Source organism: Cnephaeus nilssonii (assembly GCF_951640355.1).
Source record: "Cnephaeus nilssonii genome assembly, chromosome: 11".
NCBI lineage: Eukaryota > Metazoa > Chordata > Mammalia > Chiroptera > Vespertilionidae > Cnephaeus > Cnephaeus nilssonii.
This window is the reverse complement of record NC_137082.1, coordinates 31,532,910-31,552,261: the sequence shown is the minus strand read 5'-3', so window position 1 is coordinate 31,552,261 and position 19,352 is coordinate 31,532,910.

The following is a 19,352-nucleotide window of genomic DNA, read 5'->3' as shown; positions in this document are numbered from 1 at the left end:
GTTGTCAAAAAGATTGAAAGCCTTGGGAAGTTGATATCTAAGATCCTTTCAACTTTGGGTTATGTGAGGCAACGTTCTTAGATTTTATGTATGGAATTATAAGACTAGGAACCTAAGACTCATTTATTTATTTTTTATTATTTAACTTCACAATTATTTAATACCTGTTCTAAGCCATACTGGGTGCTAGAGGCAAAGAGATAGATCAGAATCAGTCCCTGCCCTCCAGTCACGTGATGGAGACAGACATTTAAACAGGTGATTATAATACAGTGTAGTAAGTGCTCCCGAAAGCACTTGGCTAAGGTTGGTGCATATTTCACCCAACCCTTGAGGGAGGTACTTTTTAGTTCCATTTAGCAGATGAGAGAAGAATCATGGCTCAAATGGTGACAATAAGGGTTCATCAAGGCCCCCCAGCAGATTTGTGATTGAACCCAAGCCCTCCTGAGGGCAGGGATGGGAGTGGAGTCACAGGAAGGAAGAGAAGAAGGAAGGGACTGACGGGCAGCCGCGGTAGGGGGAGAGAGAAAAGCATCACAGCAGAAGGAACCCTTGAACTACGTCTTGAAGGAAGAGTAGGGTCTGATGGCTTGACAAGGGGGTTAGCGTGTTCCTTTCCTCAATGGACAGCCCAGAAGCCGTGCTGAAAATAAGAGAGAGTGTGGAATTTAGAGCAAGCAGACCTGATTTGAACTTTGGCTTCAGCTTTACTAGCTGTGTGACCCTGGGAAAGTCTTCTAACCTGTATGGGTCTCCATTTCTTCACATGTTAAATGGGAATTATCATGAGATTAGAGAGCTCGTGTACATCATGTGTCTAGCATTAGCACAGCGCCTGGCAAACCGAATGAGCTTCATGCTGATTACAACCCATCAGTGAGGTTCCCTGAGTTTGACCAGCTCTGACACTTAGCATCTGGGTAACCTTGGGCAAGTCACTAACTGCTCTGTGCCTCAGTTTCCTCATCTGTAAAATGGGAGTAATAATAGTACCTACCACATAAAGTTATGAAAATAAAATAAATTAATACAGATGAAGTGCTTAGAAGAGTTATCAGGCACAAATTAGGTGCATGATAAGAGATTGGCCACTGTTAAAACTTTGATGTGCTCCATGCTATGATATGAGCTTTATAATTTTATTCACTAACTAGAAGCCCGGTGCACGAAATTCGTGCACGGCGGGGGGTTGTCCCTCAGCCCAGCCTGTACCCTCTCCAATCTGGGACTCCTGGAGGGATGTCCGACTGCCTGTTTAGGCCCGATGGGATCGGGCCTAAACGGGCAGTCGGACATCCCTCTCACAATCCAGGACTGCTGGCTCCCAACTGCTTGCCTGACTGCCTTCCTGATTGCCCCTAACCGCTTCTGCCTGCCAGCCTGATCACCCCCTAACCACTCCGCTGCCAGCCTGGTTGATGCTTAACTGCTCCCCTGCCAGCCTGTTTGCCCCCAACTTCCCTCCTCTGCCAGCCTGGTCACCCCTAACTGCCCTCTCCTGCAGGGTTGATCACCTCCAACTGCCCTCCCTTGCAGGCCTGGTCCTTCTCAACTGCCCTCCCTTGCAGGCTGGGTGCCTCCCAACTGCCCTCTCCTGCTGGCCATCTTGTAGTGGCCATCTTGTGTCCACATGGGGGGCAGGATCTTTGACCACATGGAGGAAGCCATATTGTGTATTGGAGTGATGGTCAATCTGTATATTACTCTTTTATTAGATAGGATAGAGGCCTGGTACAGGGGTGGGGGCCAGCTGGTTTGCCCTGAAGGGTGTCCCTGATCAGGGTGGGGTTCCCTTGGGGCGTGGGGCGGCCTGAGTGAGGGGCCTGTGGTGGTTTGCAGGCCACCCACGCCCCCTGGCAACCCAAGCGGAGGCCCTGGTATCTGGAATTTATTTTCCTTCTACAATTGAAACTTTGTAGCCTGGAGCGGAGCCAAGCCTGGGGCTCCCTCTGAGGCTGGCAGCCATTTGTGTTGGAGTTATAATTGAAACTTTGTTGCCTTAAGCGGGTGGGCCCGGCCAGGGTGTGCAGAAAGCTTTGCTTCCCCTGTTGCCACTGGCAACCCTGGCCTGCTCTCTCAAGCTCCATTCTGCCGCCATTTGTTTGAATTTGTTTACCTTCTATAATTGAAACTTTGTAGCTTGAGTGGAGGCTTAGGCTTGCAACGGCTATGGAAAGCTTGGCTTGCTCTGTTACCTGGGAAACCTTGCTCTCTGTGGCTGTAGCCATCTTGGATGGGGTTAATTTGCATACGCACCCTGATTGGCTGATGGGCGTGGCTTGGCTGGTGGGCGTGGCTTATGTAGTGGAGTGATGGTTAATTTGCATATTACCATTTTATTAGAGAGGATTAGATTAACAGATGATTGTTGAGGGTTTGCCATGTTCTAGGGCAGTGGTCGGCAAAATGCGGCTCGCGAGCCACATGCGGCTCTTTGGCCCCTTGAGTGTGGCTCTTCCACAAAATATCACGGCCTGGGCGAGTCTATTTTGAAGAAGTGGCATTAGAAGAAGTTTAAGTTTAAAAAATTTGGCTCTCAAAAGAAATTTCAATCGTTGTACTGTTGATATTTGGCTCTGTTGACTAATGAGTTTGCCGACCACTGTTCTAGGGAATGTCCAAGGTGGATCAGGGACTCTTGGACATATAATTAGCTTAATACTTGGCTGGAACCTTGAGTGTGATGTCAAGTTTGTTTTCTAGGGGGGAGAAATGGGGGCGGGGGGGTAGGATTTTGTGGGAGGTGAGCTAGATGGTAAAAAGTGAGATGGGAGAGGTGGAATGGGACAGATAATGAAAAATGTTTAATGTCATGTCCGCCTGGAAGAAGTGGAGAGTCCATGGAGATTTTCAATCTAGGGAATTTTTATTCTTAGAAATTATGGTATCTCAGCTGCAAACTTGAGTTTATGTGCTAAAGGCTTTATGATTCCAAGATTATAGTCCAATGATTTTGTGACCCTTAATATTTCTTACTTGCTGTGGTGGGTTGATATAAAACTGGTCACAATAGGGACTTCTGGTTTCAACTCCCCATATGTAAAGAGCTTAAAAGCCATTACCCCAGTTTTTATAACAAGAAAAAGTTGGGCAAGCTGAAAATAAATGACTTTCCTTGAATCCATCAGAGAACTGAGGTTGCAAGGCAAACTGCCACCCCCAGGATTGGCCTCCCTGCAGCAATGCCATAAACCGGTGGGAACACTTAGGTGGTAATTCTGCTGAATTGCTAAAGGCTGAGTGGGGACTAGCATAAGCGTCAGGAGCTTCCTGGGGTCCCCAGTCATGGGGGCGTGGGGAAGACCTCATCATTTTACAGATTTTCCCTCCAGGAACCTCACTGGGTTCCGATGTGGAGGATCTGGCAGAGCTCACCATGCAACTCGGACAGAGAGAAGGCAAAGCATAGCCACGGTGAAGCCCGCCCAGACCCTTCCCTAATCTCCAGCGGGTAGGACATAGGACGTTGCCAGAAGGCAATTCAGAGGCTTCATTGCACGTAAGGCAAAAGGAACTGGAAACTCTCCAGACTTCCTGTTTTGCCCAAAGGAGGGCATGTGTGTGGGATGGGGTGGGTACAGAAGCCATATGGCATAGACAATAGGGGAAATAGGCCGGGATGTCGTAGCTGGGGAAGGGACCAGAGAGTGGGGAGGGCATAGCGCTACCCCTGGAGGAGGAACAGAAACTCTTCCAAAGGCCACCCCCCTGAGACCAGAGGCAAGCCCACTGAACGCCCGAACCTCCCCCATGGACCGCCACAGCAATAAAGCTCCAGCATAAAACGGCGATTGCGGCTGAAAGAGGTGCGGGACACGGGCTCAGGGCCAGTTCAAAGGGAGCCTCCAGAGCCCAAGAGGGAGGAGAAGACAAGGGTACAAAGGAATGAGAAGCCGGGCGCCTAGAGCTACAACAAGCATGCAGCCCAGCTCCTGGCAAGATTAACATCAGTCCTCACGTTAAGGCCTGTTTCCCTCCGTATTTATTTCCTATACACAATGTCCAGCTTTCAAGAAAAATTTAGAAGGCAGGCTGTATTAGTTTCCCGAGGCTGTTGTAACAAATCACTGCAAAGTTTGGTGGCTTAAAACAACAGAAGTCTATTCTCTTATGCCCTGGACATCAGAAATCCAAAATCAAGTCAGTCTCACTAGGGCCTAGTAGTCGGTAAACTCATTAGTCAACAGAGCCATATATCAACAGTACAACGACTGAAATTTCTTTTGAGAGCCAAATTTTTTAAACTTAAACTTCTTCTCACGCCACTTCTTCAAAATAGACTCGCCCAGGCCATGGTATTTTGTGGAAGAGCCACACTCAAGGGGCCAAAGAGCCGCATGTGGCTCGGGAGCCGCAGTTTGCCGACCATGGCACTAGGCTAAACCCACAGTGTCCCTCTGGGGTCAAATTCCATCCTGGCCTCTTCCGGTAGCGGCCGGCATTCCTTGGTTTCTGGTTGGATTCCTCCAACCACTTTCTCCGTGGTCAGATCACCTTCTCCTCTGTGTGTCACATCTCCCTTTGCCTCCTCTTATAAAGACACAGGTGGTTGCGTTTACAGTCCACCTGGATAATCCAGGATAATCTTCCCCCTCTCGATCCGTGATCCAGTCTTCCACACGTGTCAAAAGGCATAGAACCAATATGGGCTCAAGAGAAAAAACAATCATCAGAAGCAGACTCAGATATAACATCTTATAAGTGTCAGAAAGCAAGGAAGTGATGAGGATGTGACAGAGAGACACAGGGGCCAACATTTGCCCCAATAGTCAAAACGGGAACAATTTGGGCAACAAAAGAAATAACATGGTATGTAGATGATGCAAAATATAAAATAAATACCCATGAGTCCACATTGATAGAATAAATGATAGAATAAACAAAAACCAGAAGAATTCCAAATAACGAATGTTGCTAGTGCCCCCCACCCCCCCCAAGGAGGTGGATGGAGGTGGAGAGTTGTTCTCTGCCTCTTCAGTGTGGGCTCTGCACAGCGACTCCCTTTTACAGAGAACAGGATGGAAAGGGGGCGAAAGAGTAGCGTTCCACTGGAGAAACCGGGCAAACAGCACCTAACAGCACCTTAGCGAGGTGATTAAGGTTAACATCATTACGATAAGTGATGGTGATGGCATGTTCTCTCCATATAACGCATTGACAATGACACTTTACCTCTGAGGTCTTCCTCAAAACTCCTAACTCCAGACTGATTATGAGAACAACACTGGACAAACTCAAATTGACGGGCCTTCTACAGAAAACCCGATTATTTGAGGAGCGCTGGTCATCTGTCAAGGTTGTCAAAAGCAAAACAAACAAACAAACAAACAAACAAACAAACAAACAAAAAAACCCACCAAGGAAATTAAGAAACTGAAACAGCCGAGAGGAGCCTAAGGCGCTAGGGCAATTAGAGGTAATATCGTGTATTCTGGATGGGATCCTGAGGATGCAATGTGGTATTCTGGACGGGATCCTGGAACAGAGCAAAGACATTAAGGAAAAACGAATGAATAAAGTATGGAGTTTAGCTGACAGTAATGGATCACTGTTGGTTCTTTAGTTGTGACAAATGGATCACAGTAATATAAAATATTAACAGTGAGGGAACCTGGGTCCTGGGGTATATAGGACCTCTGTACAGTCTTTGGAGCTTTTTTTGTAAATCTATTATAAAATAAAAGCATTGTTTAAATGTGTTTTTTAATGACCACAATAGTTCATGTCCCCTTTGTCGTGCCCTTTGCAATATGACTTTGCCACTCCTCCCTTGGAGAGCGGTTTTTCCATTTCCCCCGCTTTGAATCCGGGCTAGGTCCTTCCTTGCTTGGACCAACAGAATGTGATGAAATATGATGCCAGTCATGGAATTTCAAGAGGCCTTGATGTTTCAGGATGATGAAAGACATGGCCCAGGCACCCTTCTTGCCCCAGCCGATAGCCAGCCAACTCCCAGACATGTGATTGGCCCATTCTACCTTGACAAGCAAACTCCCAGCTGCCCTGCCCTCTGATCCCGAACAAGGAGGCAGGGCAGAATGAGCCCAGCCTGGCCCAGATCAGCAGGGCCACCAGTGATTCATATGAGCAATAACAAAAGCTTTTTGTTTAAAGCCTTTTGTTCATTATACAACAATAGCTAAGTGAATCACTCCTACCTGGGTATAACAGCGTATGCACAAGGTTATTTGTTGTAACGTTATGATTACAAAAGATGTGGAACCGCCTAAAAGCTCATCAATAGGAGACCAATCAAATAATTATGAAGTTCATACAATAGAATATCATGCAGCTGTTCAAAAGAATGAGGCAGCTCAACGTGAATCAATGTGGGACATATTCCCTGATACAAGTTTAAGTAAAGCGGCAAGATGCACAGGAGGATATGGAGGAAACTACTGATCCCGTAAAGCCTTTTTATTCGCATAGACTTGCTGCTGGAGGATATACAAGAAGCATATGACAATGGCTGCCTCCCTCCAGGAAGGGGACTGGGCGGCTGGGAACAAGAGTGGAAGGGAGACTTCCTTTTCACTCTACCATCTTTTTAATCCTTTGAATCATGTAAATGTGTTATCTATTCAGAAATAAATAAAAGCAGAGTGAAAAAACTGCTGTGCCTTTCAAACTCAGCCTATTATTCTCGATTCCCATGATTCCCAAGATCCACCTGCACCGCGAATAGCAGGGTGGGGGTAGGGGGTGGGGATGAGCTGTAGTTTCTCCCTCCCTCTTCCAGGGGGCCCCCTCCACGTGCTAAGTGAAGCTCCCCTCCCTGATTCCCTTGTTTTTCAGCTTCTCGGGCGGCACCACCTCGCCTGCCACTGGAGGGCAGCGTGAGGCTGCCTTCCCAGCAAGGAACTGCGCAGAGATTATGGTCTGCCCTAAATAGCAGGCTGGTTCCTGCAGAAAGGGTCCGGCCTTCTGTATTAAAAATAATAAACATTAAGATAAAAAATAATAATAACGGGGTTCAGCTTGGGAGAAAAACTTATCTCAGAGCCCCATTCCAAGGCCCCGGAGCAGCCAGCCATTACCCTTCCTGTGCCCAGGAAAACCTGTGCACCTTCTGGGGGTTGGGGTGGGGGGACATGGGGGAAGAGGAGAGACATGACTATTAGCTCCTTGCCCCTCACCCCTACCGGGCTCTACAAAACCAGGTGGGGAACTCGCCCTTCGGGCTGCTGAAGACTAGCACTCCTTATACTCCGGAGACCGGGACGGTTTGGCTTTGACCCTCTGAGTGACCTTGAAAAAGCCCCTTCCTACCTTGAGCCAGTTTCACACCTGTAGCCTGGAAGTAGTGACTGCAAGGATCCAGTAAGCACGGGATGTGTGACATGATGAGGCTAAGCACCTGATGGCTATTTGATCCCCGTTTTGCAGATGTGGAAGCTGAGGCATCAAGAGGCAGTCAGTCACCTGCTCTTGGCTACACAGCCAGCAAGGGGCAGAGCAGGATTTGAATCCAGGTTTCCCTGAATCTTGAACCCCTGCTCTTAGCACTTAGCTCATCCTGCCTCCAGAGACTGCCGGGAGGGACGGTGGCTAAGGAAAAGCGCTGGAAAGGGGCGCCCGAGCCCACATTCACTGAGCCCCTTCTGGGTCCCGGGCGCGCACCCCTCCGGGAAGCTGCTTTCCCGGGGAGAGAGGCCTGGTGCTATCCATGCGCCCCCATCGGACAGGTGCGGAGATCGGGGTCCTGGACTGCGGAGGGGAGGGCTGGGACCTGAGACCCGCAGCCGCCACTGCCCGCCGTCCGCTACCCCATGCGAGGGGCCGGTGTCCGAGCCCGGTCCTGCGTCTCCGTAAATAATGCGCTAAGTCGGCAGAAGCGCGCACCCAGACGGCTGTTTCCGCCAGCCCGGGAGCGGGCGGTGTGCGGGGGGCCGCTCGGTGGCCCGGTCCCCCCACCCCTCCGCCTTCCTCGTCCCAGGAGGGGCGCACAGCTGTGGGGCGCTGAAGCGCGCGAGGCACCCCCCAACGGGTCCTTCCTGCAAACGGAGTTCCTGTTTTCATGCAAATGCCTTTGTTCGCCCACTGGGGGCCGAGAGGCCGATGCTGCAGCTGCCTCGGGCCGCGGGCCGCTTTGCCCGCCGTGGCCTCTGCCCGGGCCTTGAAAGGCAAATGCGCAGGAACCAAAACGCCGGGGCGGCCCACACTGGAGCGCGAGTCCGGCCCGCGGGTGAGAGGCGTGGCGAGGCGCCCTGCACGTGGCCGGACGGTTCCTGCAGGCCCTGCTCCCGCTGCCCCGCCCCTGCCTCGGTGTCACCATCTGCACGGGGATATGTATATAGGGCTCAGCCCAGTGCCAGCTCCTTGCTGGAATTCGTGTCGGGCACCGTGGGAGGCAGCGGGGGTTGGGGGGTTGGGGGGGGGGGGGCAGGGCAGACAAAGGGGCTGCTGTGAGGAGTTTGCCTTTCAGAGAGAAAGGGCACCACAAACAAGTAAAGGAATAAGCAGACAAGATAATTTCAAATAACAAGTGTTCATATAATGGCAAACAGATGTACCGCCTGTGCCAGGCTCTGTTCTAAATGCTCTAACTATGGGCGTTGGTTCTTTTAATCTCACAATAAACCTAAGAGATAGAGTAATTATCACCCCCTTTCTCAGATGGGAAGGTGGAGGTTGAATCATCTATTCAAAGGGAAATGAGAAGTTGAATCATACACAGCCGGTCCCCACTTAATTATGATGGGCTGACTTAGGAGGGTTCGAAAGTGATACGCAGTCATTAGAAACCATACTTAGAATTTTGAATTGTGATTCCCCCCTACCCCCACCTCTGCCCCCAGGCCAGCTATAATACTCTCTGCTCTCAGCCACCCAATCGTGAAGGTAAACAACCGTCTACCATGTTGCCAGGGTTTTTTTGTATATTGTGTTTTGTTTTCACATTCCATCATGTCTACAAAATGCCCATCTGTGTCTCCTGCTTCTGGTGAGAAGAAGAAGGCACTTAGATGAAACTCAACATCATGCCCAATTGTGGGCTAACATACGTGTTCTGAGCACGTTTAAGGTAGGCTAGGCTAAGCTATGAGGTTCCGTAGGTTAGGTATGTTAAATGCATTTTCGACTTACGATACTTTCAACTAGCGCTGGGTTTATCAGGCTGTAACCCCATTGTAAGTCCAGGAGCATCTGTATTCTTGGGAAAACGGGTTGAACAATTTCCTCAAGTGTCCAGTGGATGGAGGAGACCATATTTGGATGCAGATAGTTGGGCCGCAAGTGAGGCCTTTTAACCTCTCCCCTCTACCACCTCTGGCTCTGCCAAGGACGTAAAATGGTGACATTAGAGGGCTGGGCCTGGAGGAGAGCTATTCCCAAGAGGGGGTCTGTGACCCTCTCTATGTCCTGGGGCCATTTAAGCTGAGGCTTGAAGGAGGAGAGGATCCAGCCCTGCAGAGAGCTGGGTGCCCAGGCAGAGGGGACAGCAAGAGCAAGGCCTGAGGTGGGCGGCACGCGTGGACTCCGTGTGTTTCATAAACACAAGGCGGATCAAGGGGGCTGGGGCTCGGTGAGCAAGGGCTGGAGTGAGGGGCGAGGCGAGTGGAGATGACCAGAGGCCCCGCAGGCTTGGCAACCAGCGTTTAGTGAGGTGTGATGGGAAGGCATGCTGCTAGACTGCTGGAGGCGGGTGTGGATGAACGGGCTGGACTAGATGGCGGAGGCCTTTTCAAGTCCCAGCCCTTGGTCTCCAACAGACTTGGAGAGGTCAGATCAGCTAAGACTCATCTTACAGATTGGGGTGAGACTGAGGTCCAGACTGAAGGAGTGAGTCCCTTCTATTCAGCTGCATGTGCCCGCACAAGGCCAGGGGGACATGGCCCCTGTCTAGACCCACGTCGGGGTCCCAGGACTTCTGCGCTCCTGCCCAAAGGTCCCAAGCCTGCTTCTAGGGCCTGTGCTCTGGAGGCAAATCACTAGGCCCTGGGTGTAGCCAAAGGGCAGTGTGGAGCCTGGGGGTGAAGGGAAATCGGACAGGCAGCCTGCGGTGTCTACACACCTGCATGTGGGATCTGCACAGTGTAGGTGGAGCTGAGGGTAAGGAGGGAAGGGAGCAGGCGGGGCGGGAGGGATGAGGCCAGCTCTCCTCACCCCCACTCTGCATTTCAGCAAAGCTGTTGGAGGGGTCTGAGGTTTCAAATGGAACCTGGCCTTCCAGGTTGTTCTGAAGTTATATTTATCGAGGAGAAAGATAGGACATTTTAAAAACAATGTATTAGCTTGATTTATAGTTTTTAAATATTTAGATCTGGGGGGTGAGTAGCCCTGGGGTCCCACCAATATCAGGAGTGGGTCTGGCCAAGCACGTAAGAGATATTTATCTTTTAGATGAATTAATCTCATTTAATTTATTCCTCATGCAGCCTCTACAAGGGAAATAGCATGCCTGTGTTTTATTGATGAGGAAACCAAGGCGTGGAGAGATTTAGTGACTGACCCAATTTGTCACGTTAGAAAGTAACAGAGATGAGCCTTGAGCCCTAATGCATCTGACTCCAAAATCCTTTACAATTGTCTCATGACAAGTTCACAGCCATTATGAACACATTAAATATATTATAACAGCCTGAGCATGTCATTCGGTCTCTTTGGACACAAGGACTCTTTATATTACACTAGAGGCCCTGTGCATGAAATTCATGCATGGGGGGGGGGCGGCTCCCCTCAGCTCAGCCTGCACCCTCTCCAATCCGGGACGCCCTCAGGGGATATCCGACTGCCTGTTTAGGCCCGATCCCTGCGATCGGGGATCCCTTAGTCGGACATCCCTCTCACAATCCGGGACCGCTGGCTCCTAACTGCTCACCTGCCTGCCTGCCTGATCACTTCTAAATGCCACCCCTGCCCCTGCCAGCCTGATCACCCCTAACTGACTCTGCCTGCTGGCCTGGTCACCCCTTACTGCCGCCCCCCCACCCCCACCCCTGCTGGCCTGGTCGCCCCCAACTGCCACCCCCACTGGCCTGGTTGCCCTCAACTGCCTCCCTGCTGGCCTGGTCGTCCCCAACTGCCTCCCTGCTGGCCTGGTTGCCCCCAACTTCCCCCGCCCCCTTGCTGGCCTGGTCACCCCACGCAGCCTGCTGTTCAGTTGTTTGGTTGTCCCTCATTAATCCCCCTGCCAGCCTGGTAGCCCCTCACAGACTGTGTTCGGTCGTCCGTCCGTTGTTTTGGTTGTGATGGCCCCTGGCTTTTTATATATTAGGATAAGAAAGGCCTTGATTCTTATTCTGTCCTCTCGGGCACTTTGGGAGGTAATAGGGCAGAAGCTAATGCTCCATTTAATAGTTGTGGGAAACTGAGGCCCTGAGCCGTAGCCCCAGGGACCAGCAAGGCTCAAACAAATAGGGTTTACTTTTCTCATGCAGCAAGAAATCTGGGCGTGCCAGATCAGAGCTGGTGTAATTGTTGCAACATCCTCAGCAAACAGCTTCTACCTCATGGTCGGTTCTGGTCATTTATTGCTGCATAACAAACTACCCCCAAACAGCAACCATTTTATTATTTTCTACAATTTTGTGGATCAGGAATTTGGACAGGTCTAAGCTGGGCATCTTTTGATTGATCTACAGGCATTAGTTACTTGGTTGTATTCAGACTGGGCTCACCTGGAGGCTCAAGATGGCTATTGTAGAGGGCTGCCTGGGAGGCACCTGGGCATTTCCTTAATGAGGCTGGACATGTTAATCAGTTCTGACTTCATAGCAGCCCAGGTGTCAGCAGGGGCGGGTCTAGGTATGTAAATCCAGTAATGCTGGGGCCTAATTAAGGATGCAAATAAGCTCCTTTGATCCTAAGTTTTGGTGTTACTTCCTGGATTTTTGGGATATAAAATAAACCTGCTGGGTGGCTCAGGGTCGTCGTTGTCATGCTGCCTCTCCATGAGAGAGGAAAGATGGCGTCCCACCCAGCCCCAGCTTCATGAATCTATTTCTGCGTCTTGTTTTCTTTATTTCTATTATTTCTCAATCCCTGGCCGCCTCCACTTAGAACCGGTTCGTTCATCTCTCTTTCCGAGTGGGACGCGGAAAAGGGAGATCCCCGCCATGTTTGGCCCCTGCCGCATCAGGCCCCTGCAGGCTATCCTGGAATGCCCTGTGCTTTGTGGGGATGACTGCAATGCTGAGCTCAAATAGGTTCCTCTCCTTCACCATGCAGTCGTGGGGCCTCTCCAGCTGGTCTCTTCCGCAGAGTGGCTTGACCTTTTCCGTGGCAGCGCAGGGATCCAAGGGGCCTTGGCAGAAGCTAGGCCCAGAATTGGCAGAGCATTATTTTTACTATACTCTGTTGGCCCAAGAAGTCACAGGTCAGTCCAGATTCAAGTGGAGTGGAAATAGACAATTCCTCTGGAAGGAAGGAGAGTCAAAGAATCAGCACCCATCTTTAATTTACCTCATGGTCCACAATGGCTGCTTGAGATCCAGTCATCACATCTCAATTCCAGCCAGCAAGGAGAAAGAGAGGCGTAAGATGTATACCTCCCTTTTAAGACATTTTCTAGAAGTCACACAAAATATTTTTCGTTAACAAGAAGTCACATGGCCGTAGTTAAGACAAAGGAGGGAATATGTGATCTTCATTCCAGGTTGCCATGGGTCCAGCTAAAATGTAGGGGTTCTAGTCACTAAGGAAGGAGAGGAGAGTGGATATTAAGGAACAATTAGAAATCTGTCCCACAGTTGAATTTCTTTTGCTACCAACAGCTAAACTTATTCCTAATGAACATGTCTTATTTCCAATCGTTCCCTCCTAATGTCTCCTCCACACTGTCACCAAAATAATCTTTCCTTCTAATTATCTTGTATGTTCCTAAAAGGTGATTATTTTAGTCATTCCCATGCCAACAGCGAGTGTGTGAAGTTTTTTGTATGGGGCCGTGGGATTTCAATGTCTAAAATAACAACAGGAGCATTTGCAACAAGCACTATGGGAACATATCTTACTCCATCTTCAGTAACTCCATGAAAGAGGATCATACATGTGGAAACGGAAGCCCAGAGAGGTTAAGTGACTTGCCCCAAGCCACACAGCGAGTAGGTGCACAGTGGAGATTCAAATCCTTGTCTGTCAGATTCCAGGGATGTGCTGAGGCACCCACCTGTGAAGCCCAGGGACTGTTACTGGTAACCACCCTGGAGCATGGGCAAGGCCCGCCTGGTGTGTGTTAGAAGAGGCAAGTGTGTCCAAGAATCTGCAGGTGCCCTGACTCCCTGTGCTCCTTCCGTCGGGAAGCCTGCACCGAGCCTCAGGGTCAGACAGGCCTGCTTCATGAAATCAAACAGGCCCCAGGATTTCATGCCACTTCATTTCCTTTAAACCCTGAATGACCCTCGGGCCATGCGTAGGAGACTTTGCAGAACTGGCTACATTACTAAGCAGTGGTCAGAGGAAGGCCCAGTGACTCCTGACCTTAAATGAGGTGCCTTCCAGCTCTGAGGTTCTCTGTTCTGACCCCAGGTTCCTCTGGCCTTTATTTCACTTGGTTTGGGGACTTACAGGGGCTTCCAGATCCCCTGGGGTTCAGTTTTGCCCCATAAAAAGGGGGAGTATGGAGAAGGGGAAAGGGACAGACATGTCTGGATTCAAATTCTGCTTCTATCTTTTCTCTGAGTCTCAGTTTCTGCATCTGTCAAATGGGAGGAATAGGCCACACTCTGCTAACTTATTCAGGTGTTGCCCGCGTAGGATAAGGGAGGAACTGCCATTGCAGACCGGAGCTGGCGAGGCACACAGTTCCGCTTCAGCGGATTGCATTTAGGGAACTAGGCATTATCCCTTGTAGCATAGGGAGAGCTGGGGAGCAGGGTCAACTCCTGGGGGGCTCCTGTCCACAGCCTCACAGAGGAAGTGGCCAAACGGGGCATTTACACACAGATGCCCTGTCAGGGGCATAGTGATTCAGAACAATGGTGCTGGAGCCAGACAAACCTGTGACTGAATCCCGACTCCATCTCTTACTAGCTGAGGGCTCGTGGGCAAGCGAGGTAACCTCTGTATTTTCATTTTCACATCTGGATGGTGGGACTGAACACAGCTTATTTCATCCGAATTTTGTGAAGAACTGAATGAGAATATGTCTTAAAAGCACCTAACTTAGCCTGGCCGGCATGGCTCAGTGGTTGAGTGTTGACCTATGAACCAGGAGGTAATGGTTCAATTCTCGGTCAGGGCACATGCCCAGGTTGTGGGCTTGATTCCCAGTGCGGGACACACAGCAGGCAGCCAATCAGTGATTCTCTCTCATTATTGATGTTTCTATCTCCCTCTCCCTCTCCCTTCCTCTCTGAAATCCATACAAACAAACAAACAAACAAAACACCTAACTTAGTGAGATGAACTATCCAAATGGTAGGCAGGACAATAAGAATTAACATTTTTGAGCCCTAATTACTAGTAAATGCTGTGCTATGTGTTTCATTGATTAACTTATATACTCATCACAACCTTAAGATGTAGTTAACTATTATTCTCCACCTAGAGAGGTAGAGATGGAGGTACAGTTAGGTTGAATAAGCTGTCCAAGGTCACAATAAATGGTGGAGGCTGGGTTTGAACCTCAGCCCAGGCTATCTGATTCAGAGCCCACCTTAATCAATACACCACACTGTTATCATGGACCTTATAGTCTGTCCCCAATAGCACCCCCACAACTGCTGCAATAGCTGATTGGAATAGCAGTCACCTGACCCAAAGGCTGCAATGATTTAGGCTAGCTAGCAGCCAATGAGATAGCCCTGATGCAAAAGCTCCACCCAGCAGGGCTGAGTGCAATTAACTAATCAACACCAATCAGGGCTGCCAGTTTGAATTTGGATCACAGAGTGTTAGGGCATAAAATGCATCAAAGCTGAGAGACCTAACAAGATCAGATAATGCAAAGACAATGTGGGGACACAGGGGCAATGAGTAAGCCAAAACCTCCGGGGGCAGAGAGGAAGGGAGCGGAGGAGAGGAGGAGGAGGTGAATGAGTATCACCAGGCCCGGTGCTGAGCGTGCCATGAACGAGCTCAGTAACGAGCTCAGTCCCTGGAGCACGGGCCCGGAATGATTTCCTGGTGGTTCAACTGCACTCTGTGGGGTCTGGTCAAAACCTTGCCTTCTAATCCCTGCCTGTAGCTTTACTACAATCCCCATGGCTCAAGTGAACCTGAGAGCTTCTGCTCTTTTCAACTAAAATGAGGCTGGCTTAGCTTTCACCTTTAACCTCGGGGCAAATGCGAAGAATTGGAAGGGGCACGTGGAGAGGAGGAACAGCACTAAGACCCTCCGAGCAATCCGCAGGCCTGGGTCCCTCCCGGTTACAGCAGAGCCCCAGGTCAGTCCTCGATCCACTTCGCCATCTGTGATCGCTCTCGGTGATCTCATGACCACCTGGGATGACTCCAGGCCAAGGCCTCTCCCCTGCCCTCCAGACTCCTGTGTCCAGTGGAGGACTTCACATTTGCATGTTGTGTTGCCCAGGCAACTAAAATCTAATCTGTTCAGAATGGAATTCTCAACCACCCAAGCTCCCACTCCAGCAGGATTTCCAGTCCAGGGAACGCCAGCCCACATACTAGCTGCTGGGATCAAACATCTTGCTGTCATTCCTCCCCTCTCTCCTCCTCTCAGGCTCCAACAAACCCTTGTCGGCTCTACCTTCCTAACATATCCATGAACTGACCACGTCTCACCACGCCCAGCACGACCACCCTGGTCTGAGCTGCCATCCCCTGTCACCTGGTGTGACCGCAACAGCTTTCTCCTGCCTCTGTCCTCGCCTCCTGCAGTAGTTCTGCATGCAACAAACCGGGGGGGGGGGGGGGGGGGGGGCGGAGAGTCCCGTTACAACCTAAACCAGATCTCTCAGTCCTCTAGCTCAGCGATTTCCAAATGGCGTGCTGCAAGAATTTTTAAAATGTGCAATACCTGACTATTTAGTCAGGGGCACTGACCTCTTTTCCTTTAGACTGTCAAAGTTAAAAAAGTGACAACAGCCAACACAACAACAGCCATCTGGTGCGAATGAATCAAAATTATACCTTTTTTTTTTTTTTGTCAGATCGGCAAAAAATATCATGTATTTTTGGTGTGCCGCCGAAGTTTAGTAATTAGTTTATGTGTGCCATGAGATGGCAAAGGCTGGAGAATGCTGTTCTCGCGCAAAACCCACCAATCGCTCCCCTTCTCATTCAGAAAAAACAAAGGTCTCTACATAGAGTCTCAAGGTCTCGAGTTTTGTTCTCACCAGTTTCCCTCACAGACCCGCCCCCTGACCTCACCTGCCGGCTCTGTCCCCCGCTGCCCCTCCGATCCAGCCACACAGAGTGGGAGGAGCTCTCACCCCCAGGCCTTTGCATTCGCTGTCCCCCCCTGCCTGTCACGCTCCTCCCACGCGTCTCTCTCCCTCTTCTGGTCTGGTCACCTCAGCAGACAGGCCTGTGCTGAGCGCTTATTATCCACCCCACCCCACGCCTTCCCTGCTTTTCTTCTCTGTAGCACTGAAGGCCATCTGACACGCTCCATATTCCACTTTCTCTTCGTTGTCCATCTTCAGCGCTAGCGTGTAAGCTGTTATCCGTGTGCCCACAGCCTAGAACACAGCGTCTGGCATGTGGTAGGTGCACAGGGAAGCTCTATCTGATGACAAGAGGACTTGACTTCCTGGGGACATCCCGGCCCAGCTGCCACCCCTGGGTGTTCCCAGGCTAGCCCCCTCACTTCTTTTAGGGGTAAGCCTCAAGGCCCTCCCCCTCGCCTCTTTGACCCTTTTAGGGGTAAGCCTCGAGGCCCTGTCCCAACGCGTGAGAATGTAGGAGACTGGTCCAAATAGGTGGGATTTCTCTTAAAATATAACTTTTTTCTCCCTTAATACAAAAGTCCTTGTGTCCCAGCTGTTGGCTCTCCTGTCAAAGCTTGTCCTGCCCTGAGAGCTTGGCGCCAGCTTCTGTGTTCCCGCCAAGGATCCAATGTCACCGGGTCACCAGTGAGCAGTGTGGGCTTTACAGGAGGTTTCCAGGGAAACGGGGCACATCGCCTCCCTGGGCCCACACCTTAAACTCCCTGCCCCTTCCCACCCCGCCCCCCATCCTCACCCCTCACCCCCACCCCCCCTCCCACCGGGAAAGACTCAGTGTTGGCAACTGATGAGGCTGGTAACAGATAATAGGGTCATCGTACTGTTCTCGCCACTTTTCTGTATTTTGAAATTTTCCTTTACTAAAAAAAAAGGTGTTTTCTTTGCAGTTCCTTTTCTCCCACACATCCCCAGAGGACTTCCTATTGCCCCTCCCTCACCATCACACACCCTACAACTTCTCTTTTCCCCTCTGGTCTGGCTTGACCAGAGAGCAGCTCATGTTAGCAGTTTAGCTCCACTAACTAGCTTCCTGTTAGCATACTGGAGTCATGTGGGCACTTAAAACCCCGTGGTGCCCCGTGGTCTCCACAAGTTTTGGAACCAAATGGTCCAGGGAGGGGGTGTGGGTGCTGAGTGTTGGTAGAGGCTTCCCATGTGATTCTGGCACTTTCCCAAGTTGAGTCACCCCGGACTCATCCCTGACTCTTTGCTGCACCCAGGGGCCTCCTATTAACAGGGTCTGGCCTCCTTGGAAGGTAGTTTAGCAACATTTGTTGTTGTTGTTGTTGTTACCTGAGCCCACCCCCTGGGGTGCCTGAGTGACTTCAGGCGTTATTTCTTCCCAACCCAGAGAGTGTGTCTCATTCACTCCTCCTGTCGGTGGATGAGGTTCGTCCATTACCCTATGCCACATGGGCCATGCCACTGTTTGGAGAGTGCACAGAGCCGGTGACCACAGCCCCACTTCAGCCGCACGGACCAAAAGGACCCACTGGCACTGAATCACTTTAAAGGAACAGCCGGGAAACACATTCAAAGGGCCTGATGATAATGAGTATGCTAATGTGATTTCCATTGGGTGCCTGTGCTACCTCCAAAAGCTCTGTGTGATGTTCTTCATGGATTCAAAGCTCCCATTGAAGTCCACGGGGGATTTGGGTTAAAATAGCATCAAAGTTTTCACTTAAATGGACAAAACTAGGGAGTCGTGAATTAAGGGTAAGTTTCACATTGACCCTGATACTGTTGACCTTGAGGGGGAAACACAGGCCCTGGTTGGTTGTAAGTTCAGCTTCTAACTGGGCAGCTGTATGTTTGGGTGGACAGAGCCAGCAAGTGCAGCAAGTGTTAAACAGGGGGTGAGGGTCCTCTTTTTCATGATGAATACCCTCTGGAGGCGTGGGTTCCAATCCCAGTTCTTCACTCACTAGCCGAATGCTCTTGGGCAAGGCAAATCGGTGCTCTGATTGAGCCTCAATTTCCCCATCTGTCAAGTGACTTGGATGAAACCTGCCTTGCTGAGTTGCTTCCAAGACTGAAAAGGAAATATGTATGTGGGAGGAGGCAGGAGAGTAGAAAACATCTTGGAGCTCCCTAGCCTCCCAGCAATTGGAGGCACAGCCAGGGTGGGGCGAGCCCAGTCCCTGGTCCCCAGCCCTTCCTCCCCTCCAGGACTCAGCATACAGTTATGAAGTGCTTCCCTGCTGCTGAGGAGTCAGCTGTGTGCAGAACAGATGAACTCTGCTCTCAGTAGAGCTGCCATGCCAGTGGGGAAAACAGACATCGACCAGACAAACAGATACATCATAAATAATTGGGGATACACAGACGGAAAAGGGGGAAAATGCCCTTAATGCAAGGGACAGAGCTTTAGAGTCAGACAGACCCAAACTCAAATCCCAGACCTACCTTGGCTGGCCGTATAACTCTTGGGAAAGTGATTCTATTTCCCCGATACTCTTCTATGTTCAATGAGATCCATTGATCATTCATCCACCCATTGAACAAATATTTACAGAGTTCTGTCTTGAGTCAAGCATTCTTTCGAGTGCTGGGGAAGCTGCAATGAATAAGACAGACAAAAATCCTTGCTCTTGGGAGCTTAAACTCTAGAGGAAAGAAAGAGACAATGCATATACACATATTGGGTGATGAAGAAAGATAAAAGGGCCTGGCTGGCATGGCTCAGTGGTTGAGCGTTGACCTATGAACCAGGAGGTCATGGTTTGATTCCTGTGTGGAGCGTGCAGGAGGCAGCCAATCAGTGATTCTCTCTCTGCATTGATGTTTCTATCTCTCTCCCTCTCCCTTCCTCTCTGAAATCAATATATATATATATATATATATATATATATATATATATACACACACACACACACACACACACACACACACACACACACACTAGAGGCCTGGCGCACAAAATTCATGCATGGGGGGGGTCCCCTCAGCCCAGCCTGCACCCTCTCCAATCCAGGACCCCTTGGGGAATGTCTA